Consider the following 19,268-nt stretch of genomic DNA (forward strand, 5'->3'; position numbering starts at 1 on the left):
AATATTGTGTTAGTTTCAGGTGTACAGCACAGTGATTCAGTATATATATATATATATACACACATACATTCATTATTTTTCAGATTCTTTCCCCTTGTAGGTTATTACAGAATACTGAGTAGAGCTCCCTGTGCTATACAGTAGGTCTCTGTTGGTTATCTATTTTATACATAGTAGTGTGTATATTCAGTGGCATTTTTTAGACCTCAGGTGAAGAGAAAATTTTTCAGCAAAAGTTAAAACGGCAACATTAAAATCAAGCCCACAACTCCAGGGCTTCCCTGGTGGTACATTGGTTGAGAGTCCGCCTGCCGATGCAGGGGACACGGGTTCGTGCCCCGGTCCGGGAAGATCCCACATGCCGCGGAGCGGCTGGGCCCATGAGCCATGGCCGCCGAGCCTGCGCATCCGGAGCCTGTGCTCCACGATGGGAGAGGCCACAACAGTGAGAGGCCCGCGTACCGCAAAAAAAAAAAAAGCCCACAACTCCAGAAAAACATCTTCATGGGATTATAATCAAGCCAATGAAAGATACATTAAAACATGGACAAAGAAAATGGGCCTGTACAATATTTACATGCTTAAAATAAAGTATTAGCAGTGATTAACTTGGGGTGGAGAGATGACAGACTTCTCCGGTAGATTTAAGAAGCTTTCGTAATTTTTATAAATGCACATATATTGCCTCTGTAATTGGAAAGGTTTTAGAACTGTGTCAGAAAGTATAAGACCTACATGGAAAATCTATTAATATTAATAAAAATTGACACAAGTACAAGTAGCTACCTTCAGCATCCTGGTACCACAAAGCTCCGCACATGGAAAGTCCCCCTCCCCCACCCCCTGGGTGCTGGCATGGCGTGGAGCTTATGCTACCAGCCGAACTCCCATTTCATAGATGAGGAAGCTGAGGCATGGAAGGAGCGTCCACCCGCTATCACCCCGTGGTTAGGGGCAGCCCTGAGACTGGACCCCAGGCAGCTGGGCCCCAGAACCCAAGTGCCTTCCAGCCCAAGCTGCTCACACAAGAAACTCCAAAAAAGCACATTATTCTGACAAGACACTTTATGGCCTGAATGCTCCCCCCACCCCCTGGCCAGTAGCTTCTGCATCCAGAGCCTTGGCCTGCCCGGCCAAGAGGATGGGTGATAACCCCACTGTGCGTCCACAGGTGTGGGTCTGGTCCACACTCCGCTGGGGCCACTCCCAAGAGAGGGAGGGCAGAGTAGGGAGCAGCACGGAGAGAGTCCAGAAGGGAGAGAAGATGCTTGCTACCCGGGGAGCACAGCCGCCTTCACACCTGCCTCCAGAAAACCTGGGAAAACTCAACAAAGACCTCTGGTAAGGGAGAGGTTTTCATGCGTTTCTCTCTCTCTGCTCTCCCCCTTCAAAAGGAATAGCTCTCTTTTGGCTTTTTTAATCACAGACATAATGCTTGCTAGTTAGGAAAATCTAGATGCTAAAGAAAAGTATAGGGACAAAAGTGAACATGAACCTCTCTTCCGTCACACAAGGATGTTATCCTATCAGCAGTTTCTGGGCAGTTCTTTCAAAGAGAAAAAAAAAAAATGCACACACAGAGAGTGTGTACAGATGCAATGTTTGAATTTTTTATGGATAGCGTATATGTTATATTTGAATCACATGGGGGTTACAAATGATTCTGATAAAAAATGGAATCACAGTCATGACACCTACTGTCATATGTTAACGTAGCTTTCTGAAATTTTCCATGGCAACAAACATTCCCCATCAGCCCTTTCATAATTCTAGCACACCCCATTAAGTAGCTGTGTAACACGATTTCTTTCATTAATACCCAACTGGCGAACGTAGAGTTTGTTAAGAAAGTAAGGTTTTGATTGGGAGAGAGGAGAGGGATTAGTTTGGAGAACATGGTGTCTGGGAGGCAAGAGTGATGCCACTAAGACTGCCCCCCTCCCCCGCCCACAAGGTGCTGAAGGTGGAGCTGGGCTGTCAAGGTTAGAGTACAGGGTGGTCCCCCCAGCCTAAGAGATTCAGCAGTCTCCCCGTCCGGGGTCACCCCACCTATTTTCAGCACCTCCACAGCCCAGTGTCTCTCCATCCAATCGGCTCTTTACCATCTGAGAGAAATATTTTTTTCCTTCTTTTCCAAATCTTAAAACCACCCATATAAATTTTTGCAAATACAGACACAAAAATTAGCCTAAATCCCATGACAGTGGGGTAAGGTAGCATTCCCCTGGACTTTGCACCTTTACTATGCGTAGCTGGACACTGCGGAAATCACATGGTATAAACAATTTTGTGTTTTTTCCCCAATTTACATCACAAGAGGTTATTTTAAAACCTTGGTAAGTATCATTTATTCAGATTCTAAACTAGTCTCAGAAACACTTCCGGCCATTTGCAAACTTCAGATAAACATAAGTACAATCAAGCAAATACCTCTGTGCATAAAAGCTTGTCCACATTTCTGAGCATTCGCTTAGGGTCCCCAGAGGTAGAAGGCCTAGGTCGAAAGTTAGGTGCTTTTTTTTGAGTCTAGACACACACTGTCAAGCTCTCGTTCACTCAGCTTACCCCTCCACCTGAAACAGAGACCTGCCCACTTCCCAACATCCCAGGCAGCTGACACTGTGATGGTGACCGTTTCGGAATTTTTATCTTGCCAGTCAGTCCCAGAGGCAGGCAGTGTGGCCTAATCCCGTGGTTTTCACAAGCAGGTCTTAAATCCTGAAGTTGGGCATTTTTTTCATATGCTTATCAGGCCTTTGTGTTTCTCCTTTTGGACTACCCTTTTTTTGACAGGCCAGCTGGACCAGTGCAAGGGCTCCCAATCGAGCCTCTGTGAAGGAACCTCAGCCCCCCATCACCCAGCTGAGGGTTTGGGACCAGCGTCTGGACTCGCTGAGTCAGCTGGCAAAATCTGTCGAATGGGCCGCACACCGCCTGCCGGACGGCTGGGAGGACACCAGCCCTGAGGCCCTGGACTCCCCAGATATGTCGGTCTGTCTCTTAATCTCCCAGGATGAGCTCTTTATGTGCTAAGAAACAAAGTCTGGTCCTCTTTGTAGCAAATACTTTTCCCACCTTGTCTGAGACTTAATTACATTTTTTGATTCTCAGAGCTTAAGTCAATGCAGTCGAGTTTATTGAACTTTTCTTTGGGGCTCATTATTTTACACCTGAAGCATCCATTTACGTGTTGTCCTGGTTTCTTCCCCGACTGGGTGCGTTCTCTTTCATCCCTCTGCCATCTATTTTGGAGGGCAGGAAGAGGTGAGGCCAAAAACTGACCAGTCCACGCAGGCCCATTTATCACCCAATCTTCCCTCGTGCCTGGTCTGGAAGGTCACTTTCACATCCCACGTTACAATCCACGCACACAGGGGTCTGTGGTCCTCGTTGGTGCCACAGACCTGCTCCTTCCTGGGCTAGCTCCCAGGTTCCCATGCTCACTGCTGCTGGACACGTTTATCATCAGCATATGTTTCCCCCTTTGCTGCTTTTACAGGAGTTCCTCAGCCACTTTCTTCTAAACAAGCAGTGTCAAAGTGTCATAGGGAAGAACGAATCTGACTCCATATTGGATCTGTTTCTTTTACTTTAACCTCTGTCCTCTATTGCTTTTGCTTCGAGTTAAATACACAGGAGAGCCCATTCTCAAGGCTCTGACCCTTAAGGATATAACACTTTTCCATTCATACAGAAATAAAAAGTTGCAGAACAGAGAGTAACATTCCTCTTGCTGAAGGCTTACAGGAACATTGTGAACTGACATACGTGGACAGCTGTAAGAACAAAGGATTGTGACACCAAGAAGCCTGCAGCAACCAACCATGCCCCCTCACCTGGCCTTTACAAATGCTTTGCTGAAACCCTTCGGGGTAGTTCGGGGTTTTCTGGGGCATAAGCCACCCACCTCCTTGCATGGCCCTGCAATAAACCTTTCTCTGCTCCAAACTCCAATACTTCAGTATAGTTTGGCCTCACTGTGTATCAGGCACATGGACTTGCGTTTGGTAACAGAAGTCTGCTTGGATTATTTAAACTTCCATCTGGAATATTTCCTTATATTTAAGTAACTACTACCCATTACTAACACGAATGTTGGGAGTGGACCATCTGACTGAAATCAGACCACACAAGCATCGAAAGTATAAACCAAGAAGCTGTGATACCCCACATATTTCAAAGGGTTTGGGGGTCCAGCTGACCCGAGGCCCTGCTCAAGGCGTTTCTGGGGTTGGGCGTGGCCTGACAGGTAGACAAACACCTCGGTGTTTCCCGTGCACCTGCCATTCTGAGAGCCAGTCACCCAGCAACACGCTGCCCTCCTGAGAACACCTCTTTTCAGTGATGTGCACGGCAGACCCCACCGAGACCTCTGTTCAGAAAACAAGTAACCTTCTAACCTAATTTAAGGCAAACTTGTCTAAATAGCGTGACCAGATTTAGCAACTAAAAATACAGAACGTTCAGTGAAACTTGAATTTCAGACAAACAACTAATAGTTTTTCTGGTGTATGTCCCAAATATTGCATGGGGCTTATCCTAAAAAAAAATGTTGTGGTTTATCTGAATTTAACTTGGCAGGTTCTAGTGTATCTGGCAACTCTACACCTAAAGTACCATTTGAAATCTGACAGGCTTGCCTGACAAATTACAGCAGTAAGAACAAAATCTCGACAATTGCCTCATTTGTTCATGTATAAAACTCCCAGATCGAAAGAGCAGAAGTCAGCATATAGAAGCTTCGGACAAGAACTCTATTATCTTGCAAAGCCAAGAGAAATGAAATAGTATGGAAACTGATGGTGTTTGTAAACTAAAGCCAGAGCACGAAGGCCCACCGTGGCACAGAACAGAAACTCCCCACAGTGCTGGAAGGTCAAGTGCAGAGAAGTGCACGATAATACAAACTGGGACCAGGGTAAAGTCTTCTCGCTGGGCTGGCCTGGTCTCCTCCAGGACTAGTTTGGTCTGTCTGGGGGGGTTCTCCCGTCCCAGGTTGGTGGGCCTCCCTCTTGGTGAGGGGGTCAGAGTGGCCAGGCCGGGGCCCAGGGCCAGCACGACACAGCCTCCTTGTCTGCACGAGGCCCATGGCCTGCAGAGGAAGGCGCGGGTTCTTCTCTGAAGGTGGCCACTAGCCGACGATGCTTCTCTGAAGCACAGTCCTTGGTCATAGTGCTGTTTACCCCTCGGAGAGGTGGGCGGCTGGGAGCCCCTTCATTAAAGCTGCATGGGTCACTTCACCATTTAGTGCTGGATCCCCAAACCCATGTGCTTTAGAAACATTTTCCAAAGTCGGAAGCAAGCAAGGCCTAGACACCTTCCTCCTGCAGGATGACCTCGTGCTAAGTGATCTCGTCCAAGCCTCGCTGAGCCCTGGGAGCTGGTAGGGGGTGAGCCACAGGGTGCGAAGGGGCAGGCAGGAGAGGCCAGACGTGGACTGATTCTCCAGCACGGCCGTGCGATTCCTCTAGAAAGTTCCTTAGTGAGCCCCACTTCTGGGGCCGCATGAACGCCCCCAGGCTTGCTCCTTCGGGCCTCTTGCTGGCTCCAGGCTGGGGCACCAACCTGGCCAGCTCCTCTGGACCCTCCAGTCCCATCCTGGACCTGTCCTCCTCGCCGCCCAGGAGCGCCCACTGCCCACTGCTGAGGCCTCTGCCCATGGAGGGGCTGCAGGGGGGCACCTGCAGGTTTAAAGATTAAACCTAAGAAGTGCCTCAAGCTGGGGTCAGGACTCCACAGGGCCTGGCGACAGGGCTTGGGCCCCTCCCTGTCATTCCCAGAGCATCACGCTAGTCTCACCTGGAGAAAGAAGTGAGAAATGCAGACTCCAGGGCCCTGTTCAGTCCTGAGTCTGAGCTGGAGTCTGAGCTCCTTACCTTAGGTGATTCACTCACTGGAACATTCCAGGGGCCACAGTCGTGTGCCTCCCCCCCCCTGCTCTTTGTGGAGTCCTCACTGTCTGGAATATTCTCTGCCCTCCATACACACCATCTGCTCAACCTCCAGGTCCAGCCCAAAAGGCACCCCCTTCTGGAGCTTTCTGGGACAGCCCACAGGACCGTGGTCACTTACCCCTCACCCCGCTGCCCTGCTTCAATTAAAGTGAGAAGTAAGGAGGGTGCACCCCTCCTCCCCTAGAGCACCGACCACTCTGTCCCCTCCTCCCACCCCCAGCCCGACCCCAGCCTCACTGCCGACTGCTTCTCAGGGAGGCGGTGAAGGTAGAGGCCCCAGGATGGAAGCAAGGCCTCGGAACGCTGTCCTGGGACACACAACCCCCTGCTGGAGGCCAGCAGAACGACCTGTGTTTCAGCGAAGACCTTGACAATGCAGCCTGGGTGCAGAACAGGCAAGAGGCCAACTGTCAGCTGGCACTCACGTCTAATAAACCCTGGCCTAAGCTGCTGTGGAACAGTACAAGATGCTCAAGAAGAACACTGCTCCAGGGACCAGAAACGTTCACTGGGCAGGTGAGCAGTTCTGGGGTCACATATGCCTCGGAGAGCAGCTAGGAGAATTTGATGAGACCGGGGTGTAACAGTCAGCACAGCATCTGCCGGGTAACAAATGGGAATGAACAGGTAAGGCCAGACTCTGGGGTCAAATCCCAGTTTCCAACCTGCTGGTTGGTCCTGTGACATTGGGCAACTTCCTGCATCTCTGTGCTTCCTTGGGGAAGAATGGGGACCTCCCAGGTCGGTTGGGATGATTAAATTAAAATGATGTAAACAAAGGGTCTGTTGAGTGACTAAAGCTACCAGGTGTTCAGTGATGGTCAGTAAGCAACAGGGACAAGAAGTCCGTAAACAAGATCCCTCTCTAGTGGGCGTCCCAGGGATTTGTCCTCACACCTGCCTGTATATAATCTCTCAGGGACCTGAATAAAGACACAGTAGGTGCCCTTAGTTACCCTGCTAAGTTGAACAAAGATCAACACCACAGAAAACAGAACGAGAGGAACTGAAATGTACTCGACAAGCGAGAATGCTCAATCAGAATCTACAAGCAGAAATCTAACGTGAATAAACGTAAACACTAGAGGACCCAAAACCAACCAGCCAACAGTGCACGAGAATGGTGTAGGGGAACGGGCAGTCCCAGGACAGCAGCCCGAGGCGGCGGCTAAGACAAAGCCAGAGTGGCTCCCAGCCACCCACAGCCCTACCGACAGCTGGCCCTCTGCTGAGCAGGGAAAAGACGTAATGACAAGGGATCCCCGCTCCAGCTCCCGGCAGCTCTTGGGCCTCCCCCAGGTCTTTCCCACCAGGTAGCCCTCCTGCCCCCTGACCTTGCTGCCTGGAGAAACTGCTGACCCCAGCTAAGGCACAACAGGCCACCGCTTCTGAAAATCAACGTGGGAAATGCGAGTGTCATGGCTTCTATCATTTCACACAAGGTGCAGTTAAAGCCGTGGAACAAATCAAAATGGAAATCCACTAAGCTATGAGACGGCTGTCCTAGTGAAGAATAGGCAACTAAACGGCCCAAAGCCCGCTTCTGTCCACGGCATGTATGTCTTAGTGTAGAACTTTCAAACATATACAGGTGGGGAGGTGTGATCCAGATTTCATAGTTACCCTCCCCCGAGCCACAGACAATCACTAATTTTTATTAAAAATGGGTGTGAAGATTCCGGCTCAAGATGGTGACACAGGAAGATCCAGAACTCACCTGTTCCTACGGACACACCGACCTTACAGCCACCCAGGGAACAATCTGCTCCTAAAAAACCTACGGCTGGCTGAGTGATGCCCGCACGTCAGACAAACAAGAAGGAAACCATATCAAGGCAGGAGGGAGGGGCTGGGACACGACCTGGCCATAAACCCCACCCCTGGCTCAGTGACCCACAACTGGGAGAAAACTCGAAATGTGGAGCTTCTCCCGAGGAGCAAAGCTTCAAACCCCACGTCAGTACCTCAGTGTGTAGGGTCTGCACCTGAGAGGCAAGCCTGAAAAATCATCTCATTTTGAAAACCGAAGGGGCTCATGTCCCAAGATGCACAGGACTGCAGTGATCTGGAAGGGCCCACGTGCTTGGACTCACCCGCCCAAGAGCCCAGCTCAGAGGTCGGTGCCATCTTCACAACCTCTCTCTGCTGCATTCCAGAGCTCCAGCATCTCCTGGAGGGGAGCTTTACATGCTACACGTACCCTTGTTTCCAGGTCTAGTGCCCTGGTTTCAGCAGTTAGGGGATGCCACCTGGTCACCTGGCTCTGGAGGCCAGAGGGTCTGCATTCCTGGGATTCACAAGACTCTGGCGACCAGAGAGACGGCTCGTGCAAAGATGCACCCTACGGCACTGCACAGAGAGCAGATGGAGCCCCAATATTTGTGACGGCCACCCAGGGGACACCACCAGATAGTCTGTCCAACGGGGCTTACTTTTGGGGCCCCACACGACTGTATATATTTATACACTTTTGAAAGCTAATGCCTGAGGGTCTGGCTTCCAAGCAGCCTGTACTGAGGTGCTGAGATCCTCCCCTTAAACACACTGACAGGTTGTGGTACATAATCAATGACTGGGAGACATCAAAAATACAATGGGCTTCCGAGAGAAGCACAAAGGTTTGACTGATGACCAAGAGCTGGGGTAGGGTTGACAAGAAAACGTATGAAATAATAATAAATCTCACTGAAAGGTAATTATATAGTATAGATATAAATTAGGCACTTATAAATAATTAGTTAAGGGATAACAAGATAAAAAGATGCAAAATATGACATCAAAAACATAAAACGTGGTGGAGTGGGAGAGAAAAAATGCTGAGCTTTATTTAGAATGGGATCAAACTTAAGTTCTTATCCACTTAAAATAGACTGTTATAGATGTAACTTATTAAGCCTCACAGGAACCACAAAGCAAAAACCTATACAGAAAATATACAAAAGAAAAAGACAAAGGAATATAAGCATTATATAAGCACTAAAGAAAGTCATAAATCGTAAAGGAAGAGAACAAAAGAACAGAGAGGAACTACAGAAACAGCCCGGAAAAAGAAAATGGCGGTAAAGTCATACCTATCGATAATTAATTTAAATATAAATGGACTAAACCCTTCTATCAGAAGTCATGGGGTGACTGAATGGATAAAAATATAAGACCAGGGCTTCTCTGGTGGCGCAGTGGTTGGGGGTCTGCCTGCCGATGCAGGGGCGTGTTTGTGCCCCAGTCCAGGAGGATCCCACGTGCCGCAGAGCGCCTGGGCCCGTGAGCCATGGCCGCTGGGCCTGCCCGTCCGAAGGCTGTGCTCCGCAACGGGAGAGGCCACAGTGGTGAGAGGCCCGTGTACCGCCAAAAAAAAATATATATATATATATGACCAATCTATAGGCTGCCTACAAGAGACTTAATTCACATATAAGACCACACACTGACTGAAAGTGAAGGGATGGAAAAAGACATTTCCTACAAATGGAAACCAAAAGAAAGCTGGAGTAACTATACTTATATCAGACAAAAGACCTGGAAACAAAGACTGCAATAAGAGACAAAGAAGGACATCACATAATGATAAAGAGGTCGACCCAACAAGAGGATGTAACATTTGTAAATATCTGTGCACTCAAACAGGAGTGCCTAACTATATAAAGCAACTATTACCAGAACTAAAAGGAGAAATAGATAGCAATACAGTAATAGTAGGGACTTTAATACCCCACTTACATCAATGGCTAGATCACCCAGACGGAAAATCAATAAGGAAACATTAGCCTTAAAAGATACACTAGAATACATGGCTTGTACAGATATATACAGAGCATTCCACCTGAAGGCAGCAGAATACACGATCTTCTCAAGTACCCATGGAACATTTCCCAAGCTAGATCTTATGTTAGTCCATAACACAAGTCTTAATACATTTACAACAGAAATCAGATCAAGCGCTATTTTCTGATCACGATAATATGAAACTAGAAATCAATTACATGAAGAAAACTGTAAAATTGGCAAGTAAGTGGAGATTAAACAATATGCTACTGAACAGCCAATGGTTCAAAGAAGAAATAAAAAAATAAAAAATACCTTGAGACAAATGAAAATGGAGTTATAGCAAACGCAAAATTTGTGCGATACAGCAAAAGCAGTTCTAAGAGGAAAGCTCACAGTGACACAGGCCTACTTCAAGAAACAAGAAAAGTCTCAAATAAACAACCTAACTTTACACCTCAAGGAACTAGATAAAGAAGAACAAACAAAGCCCAAAGATAGGAGAAGTGAGGAAATAAAATTTAAGACAGAAATAAATGAAATGGAGACTAAAAAGGCGATAGAGAAGATCAATGAAACTAAGATCCTGGTCTTTGAAAGAAATAAACAACATTGACAAACCATTAGCTAGACTCAGCAGGACAAAAAGAGGACACAAATAAATAAAATCAGAAATGAAAAAGAAGACTTAATAACTGATATCACAATTTACAAAGAAACATAAGAATCTACCACAAACAATTACACACCAACAAACTGGACATCCTAGAAGAAATGGATAAATATCTAGAAACATACAACCTACTAAGACTGAATGATGATGAAACAGAAAACCTGAACAAACTTATTACTAGTAAGGATATTTAATCAGTAATAAAAATCCTCCCAACAAAAGAAAGTCCAGGATCAGATGGCTTCACTGGTGGATGCTACCAAACTTTCCAAGAAGAATCAATACCAATCCTTCTCAAATTCCTCCAGAAAACAGAAGAGGAGGGAACGCTTCCAAACTCATTTTATAAGGACAGCATTACCCTAATACCAAACAAAGATGCCACAAGAAAATTATAAGCTAATATCCCTAATGGACATGGATGTAAAAATCCTCAACAAAATATTAGCAAACCAAATTCAACAATACATTAAAATGATCATATACCATGATCAAGTGGGATTTATTCCAGGGATGCAAGTATGATTCAACATGTACAGATCGGTCAATATGATACACCAAATTAACAAAACGAAGGCTAAAAAAATCATGATCTCAACAGATGCAGAAAAAGCATTTGACAAAATTCAGTATCATTTTTGATAAAAACTTTCAACAAAGTGGGTATAGAGGGAATATACCTCAACATAATAGAGGTCGTATATGATATGCCCACAGCTAACATCATACTCAGTGGTGAAAAGCTGAAAGCATTTCCTCTAATATCAGGAACAAGACAAGGATGCCTACTCCTGCCACTCTTATTCGACATAGTATTGGAAGCAGTAGCCAGAGCAATTAGGCAAGAAAAAGAAGCAAAAGTTATCCAAATTGGAAAGCAAAAAGTGAAACTCACTGTTTGGAGATGCCATGAAATTGTATATAGAAAACCCTACAGGCTCCATCAAAAGACTGTTAGAGCTAATAACAAATGAACTCAGTAAAGTTTCAGGATACAAAATCAATTGCACCTATATATACCAACAATGAGAAATAAAGAAAATAATCTCATTTACAATTACATCAAAAAGAATAAAGTACCTAAGAATAAATCTAACCAAGGAGATGAAAGGCCTGTACACTGAAAACAATAAGACATGAATGGAAGAAATTGAAGAGGCACATGAATGGAAGATATTCCATGCTCATGGATTAGAGAAACCAATATTGTTAAACTGTCCATATTATCCAAAGCAATCTACAGATTCAATGCAATCCCTATCAAAATTTTTCATTTTTCAAAGGAATAGTACAAATAGTCTTAAAATTTGTATGGAACCACGAAAACCCCGAATAGCCAAAGCAGTCTTGGGAAAGAACAGCAAAGCTGGAGGCTTCAAGTTCCCTGATTTCAAACCACAGTTGGCTCTCCATATCCGTGGGTCCTACATGTGAGGATTCAACCAACTGCGGATTGAAAATATTTGAAAAAAAAATTCCAGGAAATTCCAAACAGCAAACTTGAATTGCTGTACACCAGCAATGCAATACATTTATGTTGTATTTCCAATGCTTTAGATAGTGTTTACATGGTACTGGGTATTATAAGTGATTGAGAGATCATTTAAAGTATATGGAAGGATGTGCACAGGTTATACACAAATACTACACCATTTTATATAAGGGACTTAAGCATCTGCAGATTTTGGTATCTGAGAGGGGTCCTGGAACCAATTCTCCGTGGATACCAAGGGACAACTGTATATTACAAAGCTATAGTAATTAAAACAATACGATAATGGCACAAAAACAGACACACAGATCAAAGGAACAGAACAGAGAGACCAGAAATAAAACCATACATATATGGGCAATTATTTATGACAAAGGAGCCAAGAATATACAATGGGGAAAGACACTCTCTTCAATAAATGATGTTGGGAAAACTGGAGCTACATGCAAAAGAATGAAACTCAACCACTATCTTCTACCATACCAAAAAATTAACTCAAAATGGATTAAAGACTTGAACATAAGACTTGAAATCATAAAACTCCTAGAAGAAAACATAGGTGGTAAGCCCCTTGACTTATGTTAAGGATGTCTTGGTGATGATTTTTTCAATCTGACACCAAAGCAAAAGACACAAAAGCAAAAGTAAAAAGTAGGACTATATCATATTAAAAAGCTTTTGCACAGCAAAGGAAACCATCAACAAAGTAAGAAGGCACCCTAGTGAATGGGAGAAAATATTTGCAAATTGTATATATGACAAGGGGCTAACAGCCAAAATGTATAAAGAACTTATATAACTCAACACTAAAAAAAAAAACAAAAAGAAACCAAACAATCCTATTAAAAAATGGGCAGAAAACCTGAATAGACATTTTCCCAAAGAAGATACACAGACGGCCAACAGGCACATGAAAAGATGCTCAGAATCACTAATCATCAGGGAAATGCAAATCAAAACAATGAGATATCACTGTACACCTGTCAGGATGTATTATCAAAAAGAAAAGAAATGAGAAGGGTTGGAGAGGATGTGGTGAAAGGAAACTATGCATTGACAGAAATGTAAAATGGTGTAGCTACTATGGAAAACAGGATGGAGGTTCCTCAGAATATGAAAAACAGAGCCACCATGTGATCCAGCAATTCTATTTCTGGATATCTAAAGAGAACGAAAACACTAATTCGAAATGATACATGTACCCCCATGTTCACTGCAGCATTATTTACAATAACCAAGATACGGAAGCAACCTACATGTCCACTGATGGATGAATGGATAAAGAAGATATGGCATATAAACAGAATATTATCCAGACATAAAAAGGAATAAAATCTTGCCATTTGTGACAACAAGGGTAGACCTTGAGGGCATTATGCTAAGTGAAATAGGTCAGACAGAGAAAGATAAATACTATATGATCTCTTGGTCTCCGTGTAAGTGGAATCTAAAAAATTAAAACAAGAAAGATTGGGAGTTTGAGATTAGCAGATGTAAACTATTATATATAGGATGGATAAACATACTATAGCACAGGGAACTACGTTCAACATCCTGTGGTAAACCGTAATGGAAGAGAATATAAAAAAAGAGTATGTATATGTATGACTGAATCACTGTGCTGTACAGCAGAAATGAACACAACACTCTAAATCAACTCCACTTCAATAACATAAAAAGAATTTTAAAATAAAGCTCACAGATACAAAGAACAGATTGCTGGTTGCCAGAGACGGGGGTGAGGGCTGGGAGAAATGGGTGAAGGGGGCCAACAAAGGGTAAAAAAAATGCAGAAACAGAAGGTTTCTATTACAATCCTGGGGACCAGGCGTGGTGCTAGACAATTACATGAATTCTCATTTCCATCCTTTCTTTCACAGGTACTGTTTTACCCCCATTCTTACAGACGAGGAGGAAGGAGACTGGCCCCCAGCACCATGGCTAGATACTGTGTGACCCATAGGAGAATGCATTCTCACCAGTACTGAGCTACGGGTGCTACACAAGCTGTTACACTACTAACCAACCACGCAAAGTCCTGAAACGTCAGAGAACTTGACAAAATCTGCAGTATCAGCACTCCGCATTTTGCCAGGTGCAAGGTCTGCAAAATTAGCCCCTGCCCCCAATGGAAATAGCACTCATAATACATGACCTAGAGCCATTTTTTGCCCCAGGTGACATTCAGCCTGTTTATTCTATGTAAGAGCACAGACAACGAGAGGTATTCATCAAACTAACCCTAAAACCAAATCACACACTTGGCTTCACCTGGGTCCAAGAACCTGTGATGAGAGTATCCACACAAAAAATTAATCAACAGTCGATCTAAGAAAGAAATGGAAAATTTTATCTGAGCCCACCTGAGGATTATAACCCGGGAGACGGTCCTTCAGTAAAGCCCTGAGGACTGTTCCGCCTGTTAGAGGTCAAAGCAAGGTTACATAAGTTTTTGGACAAAGGGTTACCCGTCAAATGGTGTGTTACTGACAGCGTACACAACCCAGACCTACACACACAAAGTGAGTAGTGGGTCATGGGTCTTCGTGGTCCCTCACAAGATGAAGAAAGAAGGTCATCTCCTAAGGAGTAGTGACCCTTGATGAGATGAAGGAGTGTTACCTCCTAAGGAGGTCTGGTTACTGCAGATGCCCAACCCACACTAAACCTGGGCGACGAGGACCAAACGGGCAAAGGAAGTTTTATGTTTAAATTTTTCTTCCCTTGCCGTAAGATATGAATTTTACCTCATCAAGGGAAAGGAAAACTTACCACGCCAGCCTTCCCAAATCAAGGAGTGAGGGTAAGAATACATTCTACTTATGCTGTATGAATACAGGCTACTGACTCTGACTTGCAAATACATGGACCATCTCTAAGTTCAAAAAACTTTTCTCCGAAAGAGGAAGATGCCCCCCATGAATCCCTTCCTCACATCAGTCACAGTGGGTCTCTGCCCACCTGACTACACCCTGATCCAGGACCCTGCCCATCTCCTCTCCAGCCCTCAAAGGAAAAAGCAACTCTTACAGTATTTGAGGGCTTCTAACTATACCTTAGTCCTTAAGTATGGATATAAGTTAACCTGTAAATGAACACAAGGGGAGGTACACTGCGTAAAACTCAGAACGAGGGCTGGGTGACTAATAGCAAAGACCAGGTTTTGCTTCACAGAAGGGGCAGCTGTCACTCGGAGATGGGACAGGGAGGTCGGTGGCTGGCAAACACCAACAGCCTCACGACCGTACACTTTTACAAGGGGTCTGTGTCTTAGGAGCTAGGGAAAGGCGGGGAATTCCTGCCAAAACAATTATTGTGGCTCAGAGAAGCAGCCAAACATCTCAAGCCAGTGAAATAGTAACTAACCAGAAACATGACGTCACAAACAGCCCGCTTAGTAATGACAGCACAGGCGTCCCTGTGCCACTCACTCTACTTCCATTCTTGCTTTCCTGCGAGGCTGAAGGTTTTCCCAAGTTACTAACTTACTGATTTTAAGCAAAACTGGTGGGTCCTGTCATAAACCCTGCCATGGGTGTCCTGGCTGCCCACGGGGGCCCACAGAACTCTCTCGATGCCGACTAGAAGCCAGAGACCATGTGAGATACCTCATGGCCTTCTCTCCCTCGGCCGGGTCACTGGTTCTCAGCAACACCCGGCCATCTGCACCCTGTCCTCCTCTATCACCCCCTCGGGAGGGACCAATGAGTCAGAGCGAGGCAGCACTTTCCTGATGACCTGGTCGCTCAGCCCACGTGACAGGAGAGCAGGGCTTCACTCCGGACGGAGCACGGCTGTGGACGTGACCCGACCCATCAAGTACCGAAGGCCCCGCCCCCCGGCTGGGCATGTACTGCAGCCGATCCCGCCGGGGTAGGCATGGCATTGCATCGCGGCCCCTCTACAAGACGGCCGGGGAGGGGGTGCTGGTAGCGTAACAAACGCGTGAGCAGCAGACGTAGGACAGGACAGGAGGGCCCACTCGTCCTACCACCCGCTCGGTTTGTTCCCTGGGACCCTCCTCCCTCGAGAAAAGGAAAATGAATACAGACCAAACATCCACTAATACGACTAATGGACTAATACAATGTCCACTTGTCAGCTGGGCCAGCACACAGCGCCTGGGTCAGCTTTAGGCTCTAGAGGGACTTGTCTGGGAAGCGAGAGGACGTCCGCCCTCTAAAGCACCCTGGACAAAATGCAGCACGGGGCATCAGAGCAATCTGAGAAACAAACAGCACACTTCCAAAGGTGTTCTGACTCTGTCCCCGGGGCACTCTGGCCAACCAGGACTCCACCTGCTGGAAGCGAATCTTGGTCCCCCCTCCCTGGACCCTCCCCCATCACAGAAGATGACTGCCCGCACTGAGTCTCAGGGAGCCTCAAGGACCAGGCCCAACGCCAGCCACGGGCTGAATCCCTCCAGGAGGCGAAGGGAGTCCGGTCACCCAGCTACACAAGGACCTCAAATGAAAAGGGCCGAGTAATGAAGCTGGCTGACAAGGCAGAGGCACAAGCTGGTGAGAGCCCAGCGTGGAAGTCGGGGAGATGGGTTCAACATCCAGGCGTACTGGCCGGGCGACAACCCCTTACACCCCGAGCCTCAGCTTCCTCGTCTAAAGTGGGGAGCCAGTCCTGAGATACCGCCGCCGGTGGGGCACACAGGGCACCGCGGTTAGGAGAGCCGGCATCTGTCAGCACAAAGCTCCCCGCTTGCTCCCGCGGCACCCCCGCCCTACCCCCGCGTCTACCAGCCCGGCAGGCACGCACCGGGCACCGGGTGCTTCAGGGATCATCGGCGGCGGGGCTACCCTCCCAGCAGAGCGCCGACCCCGTACTCCCTGCCCCCGGTCAGCAGGGTGAGGACAGGCGTCGCTTCCCTGGACTTTCTCAACCATCTCAGAACTTGGAAAGGGTTCTCACTGCCCTGGTGGACTAGGAAAAGGCCCCAGGGCTTAATATGATGTAACCCTGGGGTGGCTCTTCCTTGTTTCCACGTCCCTCTGGCGAGCAGAGGGCACGAGGCCAGGGGTGACCGGCAGCCCCCGGCCGAGAATCTGGAGTCAGAACGAGGGAAGCTGGGTCCCCAGCGCATCCCACCTGGGTTCCCACACAGCACCTGGCTCCTCAGAGGGCAGGTATGAGGCGAGGCGGGGCGGGGCAGGGCAGAGCTTCCAGAAGCATGGTGAAGGGCCCCCCCACCCCCCCCACCCCTGCTGACAGGTCAGGTGATGTTCCCTTGAGGCTATCTTCCTCGGAGCTTTGTACAAAGCAAGTGGCCAAGACAAAGCAACAAGGACCTACTGTTTGGCACGGGGAACTATACTCAGTATCTTGTAATAATCTATAATGGAAAAGAATCTGAAAAAGAGTATATATATATATATACACACACACACACATATATATATGAAAGCATGTGTAACTAAACCACTTTGCTGTACAACTGAAACGAACACAATATTGCAAATCAACTACACTGTAGTTTTTAAAAAAAAGGGGCGTGGGAAGAGCAGCAGCTCAGATCCCAGGGCACAGCACACTCGGCTCTCCGTCGAAGGTCTGCTTGCCCCTGTGGGACTTCGGGGTCCCAACCTCGGCACGGGCTCCATGAAGCTGCGCATCGCGTCCTTCGTGTATGAAAAACCTTATTGTGACACGAGCCAAACACGTAAATCGCCACTGTGACAAACTCTCTGATCCTGACCAAATAACTGCACTCACTGTGCCTGTTTCCTCATCTATGATGTGAGGTCTTTGCACCACATGACCTCTGTACTTCTTTGCAGCTCCAAAGCTGATTCTATATATTACATACAAATGTTCTGCGGCTAATTCATTCCTAGAATCATGGTTGAAATAATATTATGGGGACTTCTGTGCTTCCAGCCAAGATAGAATACCAGAGATTGCACGTACCCTCTCTTCTTAAATAACCAAAAATTGAAGTGGTTTTCATACACTGGACACCAGGTAGCACAAGACAGCACTCGAGAGAGAGGGGAACAGATGTGGGGAGATCTCCCAGGGCAACCCCCCCTCGAGGGCTCCAGAGAGTTTCCAATCTGCAGTGCAAGGAAGGGGTCTCAGGCAGTGTCTGGGCGTCCTTCTAAGGAGGTGGAATTCAAAGTTCAGGGAGGCCGGGGCAGAGAGGAGGTTGTGGCATGGAGGAAGGCCTTAGAGACATGCAGGGGGTGCCCTAGTGCAGGCACTCGAGGAAGCTACCAAGGCCAGGAAAGAACCACCAGAAAGAAGCAGGCAGAACAAGCCCCAGAGCTCGCACAGGGCAGGACGAAGTCTGCATTCATAGCAGCCACACGGGAAACCTCCTTACACACGAGACGCTGAATCGAGTCCTCAGAAGGGTCTTGCCTTAATAGTGAGAGCGAATTAGGCCTAGACCTAAAGTTATTCTAGGCCCAGCTCACAAAGTTTAAACGCAGGCTTCAGAAGGAGCAAACTGCTTCCAAGAAGCCTAACTGTTCCTGTAACAAATCTCCCAAATATTTAAAGGAACACCTACAAAAAGAAAAAGAAAAACAAAAAAAAAGCCAGCCTTCAAGCACGTAAAATTCACGTCTGGTATCCAATCAAAAACTGCCAGGCATGAAACGAAAATCAGACCCATATGGATAAGAGAAATCAACCAAGAGAAACAGACCTAGAAATGTCGAAGACAATAAAACGAGAAGACAGGTGTGTTAAAACAACTGGGATAAATATATTCCACGTGGGCTTCCCTGGTGGCGCAGTGGTTAAGAATCTACCTGTCAATGCAGGTGACACGGGTTCAAGCCCTAGCCCTGGAAGATCCCACATGCCGCAGAGCAACTAAGCCCGCGCCCACACGCCACAACTACTGAGCCTGCGCGCCACAACTACTGAAGCCTGCGCGCCTAGAGCCTGTGCTCCGCCACAAGAGAAGCCACCGCAACGAGAAGCCCGCACTGCAACGAAGAGTAGCCCCCGCTCGCTGCAACTAGAGACAGCCTGTGCACAGCAACAAAGACCCAATGCAGCCAAAAAATAAATAAATTTATTAAAATATATATATATATATTTTTTTTTTTTTTCCACGTGTTCAGGAAAGGAAAGGAAAGCATGACCTGATAAGTAAAAAAAAAATGAAAGATATACAATGACCAAACCCAACCTCTGGAGAGGAAAAATACAGCAGTGGAATCAACAGCAGATCAGATGCTGCACCCCTTCCCCGCCCTCCCTCCATCCCGATGTCTGATCTCCAAGGACACACTGGGAAACTCCCTCCCACCGAGGGTTGGGGTGGTCTGGGGTAGCAGAGCCCCCATGAAGATACAGCAATGGAAACCCAGAAATACTTCAGTGAAGGCCACCCAGCCACCCTTCAGCTCGGTGCCTACGCCAG

At 46.8% G+C, this 19,268-nt stretch overlaps 1 protein-coding gene across 1 annotated transcript in view; it reads right to left on the bottom strand.

Moving 5' to 3' along the window:
• The window catches only part of GRB10 (growth factor receptor bound protein 10), a 126,509-nt gene that overhangs the window by 96,013 nt on the left and 11,228 nt on the right, over nt 1–19,268 (bottom strand). The window lies entirely within an intron of this gene.

This window comes from Phocoena phocoena, chromosome 9 (genome assembly GCF_963924675.1).
Source record: "Phocoena phocoena chromosome 9, mPhoPho1.1, whole genome shotgun sequence".
Lineage (NCBI taxonomy): Eukaryota > Metazoa > Chordata > Mammalia > Artiodactyla > Phocoenidae > Phocoena > Phocoena phocoena.